Source organism: Humulus lupulus, chromosome 2 (assembly GCF_963169125.1).
Source record: "Humulus lupulus chromosome 2, drHumLupu1.1, whole genome shotgun sequence".
Taxonomy (NCBI): Eukaryota; Viridiplantae; Streptophyta; class Magnoliopsida; order Rosales; family Cannabaceae; genus Humulus; species Humulus lupulus.
Window position 1 is genome coordinate 220,016,868 of NC_084794.1, and position 4,849 is coordinate 220,021,716.

Here is a 4,849-nt window from a genome sequence, read left to right on the forward strand (position 1 = left end):
CTCCAGAGGGGTGAGTGGCACCGCACTCCAGCAGTAAGTGCCATCATTTTCCCCTCATCGCCAACCGTCTTAGCTCCAGCTACCGCTCGCATAAAACGCTGGACATATTCCTTTAAGGACTCTCCCTCCTTCTGGCGTATCTCGACCAGTTGGTTGGCTTCAGTCGGATGTGCTCGACCAGCGTAAAATTGCCCGTAGAACTCCTTTACGAACATCTCCCATGACACTATGCTAGCAAGAGGGAATTTGAAAAACCATTCCTGAGCAGTATTGGATAAGGTGGCCAGAAAAATTCTGCAGCGAGTATCATCCGACACCTTCTGGATGTTCATTTGTATCTCAAATTTATTCACATGAGATACTGGGTCCCCATATCCATCGAAGTTGGGCAATACTGGCATATTAAATTTGCTTGGGGTTTCTTCCATCACTATTCTTTATATGAATGGAGTGCCTCTTCTCCGATCATACTCGATGTGGGATGTTCAGCTCCCCACTAATTGCTGGACGGCCTGATTCAGCGCATCAATTTGGGCTTGTACAACGTCTGGTATCGCTGGGGCGACTGGTGCTGGAGGAGCGTACTCATCGTGCCTTTCTCGCCTATCGTTGAGCACATCCCGCAAGTCATCATCTCTACGCCTTTGCTCGCTAGCGCCTAATCGATCAAAGACGTTAAGTTGCCTAGGTTGCCCCCCAGCTGTAACGCCCTAATTTCTCATAGATTATCGAGAACACAACGTTGGGCCGTAATCATAAATATTGCTCTTTTATTGAATAAAAACTTAAAAAAAACTTGAAAATAAATACATGACCATGATTTTTTAAAAAATAACATAATTGTCTTTAACATAAAAATGAGCAATATTTAAATAAAACTTTTTAAAATAACATGTTTTAATAAAATAAAAAAATAGTCTCGCTTGATCTTCCTCGACTATATGGTCCCCCAACGAATACATCACAAAGCTCTTAGGTCCCACTCACCACCAGCCTTTCTATCCTTAATTTCCTGAAATAACAACATCATAAGGAGTGAGCTTCTAAGCCCAGTCAGGAAAATACAAACAAGGGTTAGTCATATAATCAAACATAACATAAATTCACAAAATTCATACCAACACAAACCTCTAGATCATATCATAACTTAAGCCATAATTCTAAATCATAATCTAAGTCATAAGTCATAAGTCATAATTATAGGTCATAGGTCATAAATCATAATCATAACTATAGGTCATATATCATAATCATAACTATAATAACAAGTCAGATATAATAAAAAGATAAGTGTTTATACATGGGTGACGATTAAGCCCCAGACAAAAGTCCATCACACTGGACATAGGTCCGTCATACACCGGACATAAGTCCGTCATAAAGTTTTGGCAACCAAGCCTACCGGGCATAGTCCATCATACATCATTGGACACCTTAGGTCTAGACACACTTACCCCTTTATTGTACCTGAAATGTTAGATCATACAAACATAAACCATATCATAACTAGATCCTAATACTAAACTACCTAATTTTCCTTACCAAAAAACCGGAATATTGGAGACAAGAGCGGGATTGGAACTCCTAAAACCAAACATAAAGAATGGTGAGTTTCTAAAGAAAAGAGATGAAAAGAAAACTAAACCATCAAAGAAGAAACTTATTGAGAAGAATCTTAAATTAAAGAACTCAAACACCTTGGATAAACTAGAACCGTTCTACACCTCGATATCGAAATCACACTATATCTCACTACCTAAGTGTTTACAAAGCTTAAGATGGTAAAGCTTTTATCCCAAAACCCTAGTGTTTCTCTCAAGGATAATCTAAGCAGCTAGGAGGCTGTGAACTATGCTTGAAGAATGAATAAAATGACTGAGTGAAGGGTCCTATTTATAGAGTTTGAGGAGTGAAACTATCCTATTAAAAAAAATACTTAAATCCTTAAATAAACATAATTATGATAAGTGTCATGCTCTTAATGGTTATGGAAGGTTCTAGAGTTTCTAGATCTTTCTTTTATTTAAACTTGAATTCTTAAATAAACATGATTATGACAAGTGTCATGCTCTTAATAGTTCCGGAAGGTTCTAGAGTTTCTAGATCTTTCTTTTATTTAAACTTAATTAATTTCATTCTAACTATAATCCAAATTTAAATTTAAATAATATAGAATCCTAACTTCTGTAGAAAATATCTCTAAATTATCTTATTAATATTTTTATTAAATAATTGAGGAATAATCTAACATAAAAAATATCCCAATCTCTAACTTCCTAAATCTCGTAACTCTAAACTCACCTATAGTAAAATCAATATAACTGGAGTTGTATGATTCCGATTTAGACTATCTTTATACCGTTAGAAAGCTAATGCAATTATCTACAACTTTCTAGAAATAACATTTTTCGAAATTCATAATATAACTGGGTCAAAAATAGGTTGGAAGTTACAGTACCCTAAAGTTACGAAAAATCTATTTAGTTATCTAAACAACAACCTAATCCACAAATATCTTAACTAACCATAAAATAACAAACTCTAATTTCCTAGGCTGATTTTGAATTTACTAAGCCAAAAATATTATTGGGCTTTATGTAGGCTCAATCTATAACACTTTTTAATAATATCATAATTAATTTATTCTTATGCATTCATAAACCTATACTATACTATAATAATCATAACTACTAAATAAAATTAAACCTTATGTTTTAATTAATATTTCTAAACTATAGGTTAAACTTATAAAATCCATAACTATTGCTATGAGTATCCAACTAAATCTCGGCTTGAACCAATACCCGCTAAAACTAACATACTATAAGCTATTACTAACTACTACTACTACTATCTAACTAAGTAAAATTCCGGGACGCTACAATTCTCCCCTACTTAAAAGAATTTCGTCCTCAAAATTTACTTATCAAACATCTCAGGATACCGCTCCCTTACACATTCCTCCAATTCCCATGTGGCCTCTCTTTCTATGCTATTGCTCCACAAGATTTTAACCATAGGAACACTTTTGGACCTTAACTCCTTAGTTCCCCGTTCTAGAATGCATACTGGCCGTTCTTCATAACTGAAATCTTATTTTAACTCTAGAGCCTGGTAATCGACCACATGGGATGGATCTGATATGTATTTTCTCAACATCGATACATGAAAAACATTATGCATTTCAGCTAATGATGGAGGTAAAGCCAACTGATATGCTACATGCCCTACTTTGTCCAATATCTTAAAAGGACCTATAAACCTCGGGCTTAACTTTCCTTTCTTTCTAAAACGCATAATCCCCTTCATCGGAGAAACTTTAAGAAAAACTTGATCGCCTACTGAAAACTCAACAATCCATCTCTTAGTGTCGGCATAGCTCTTCTGGCGACTTTGAGCGACAATCATTCATTGTCTTATCTTTTCTACTGCCTCCGTTGCTTCTCTAACAGCATCAGGTCCTAAATATCGTCTTTCACCAACCTCGTCCCAATGAAGTGGTGATCGACATTTCCATCCATATAGCATCTCATAAGGTGCCATGTATATCGTTGCTTGATAACTATTATTGTAAGATAATTCTATCAATGGAAGATACTTGCTCCATGATCTTGAGAAGTCTAATGCACACGCCCTCAGCATATCTTCTAATATTTGTGTGGTGTGTTCTGACTGACCATCGGTTTAAGGGTGAAATGTCATACTTAGCTTTAACTTAGTGCCCATTGCACGCTGTAGACCTTTCCAGAACTTTGATGTGAAAAACCGATCCTCTATCGGAGACTATCATCTTTGGAACTCCATGTAGTCTCACTATCTCCACCACGTAAAGATCTGCGTACTGCTCAGCACTATAAACTGTTCTTACCAGCAAGAAGTGAGCAGATTTTGTGAGTCTATCTACTATCACCCAAACAGAGTCATGCTGCTTGGTGGTCCTTAGTAATACCATCACAAAATCCATCGCTATATTTTCCCATTTCCATTCGGGAATCTCTAATGGTGGCAAGGTTCTAGCAGGTCATTGATGTTCGGCCTTAACTTGTTGACATGCTTCCATAACTCCGCCTACTAAATGCGTCTGCCACGAAATTAGCCTTTCCCGGATGATATAAGATCTCACAATCATAGTCCGTTACTAACTCCAGCCACCTTCGTTGCCTCATATTGAGCTCCTTCTGCGTAAAGAAGTACTTCAAACTTTTGTGGTCCGTATAGATTTCACACTTTTCTCCGTACAGATAGTGCCTCCAAATCTTTAGAGTGAAAACTACCGCTGCTAACTCTAAGTCATGGGTCGGATATCACTGCTCGTACTCCTTTAGCTGATGATACCCTGACCGCAAATCTATCTTCGAGAATACCGTAGATCCTTGTAGTTGATCGACAAGATCGTTTATTTGAGGTAAAGGGTATTCGTTCTTGATCGTCACTTTATTTAGCTCTCGATAGTCGATGCACATCCTTATACTCCCGTCCTTCTTTTTGACAAACAACATTGGTGCTCCCTAAGGCGAATAGCTTGGTCGAATGAAACCTTTTTCTAAAAGCTCCTGCAGTTGGATCTTTAACTCCTTTAGCTTAGTAGGCGCCATTCTATAGGGAGCTTTCGAGATTGGTGCCGTCTCAGGTGCCAATTCTATTTCAAACTCAATTTCCCTAATTGGAGGTAATCCCGACAGATCTTCTGGAAACACCTCGAGAAATTCGCATACTATATGTAGAGTTCCAGAACTTTACATAGCTAGTTAGGTAGTAGTAGTAGCTAGTAGTAGATATAGTATGATAGTTACTGTGGTTTTTGGTTCAAGCCGGGACTTAGTTGAACACTCATGGCAACACTTATAGA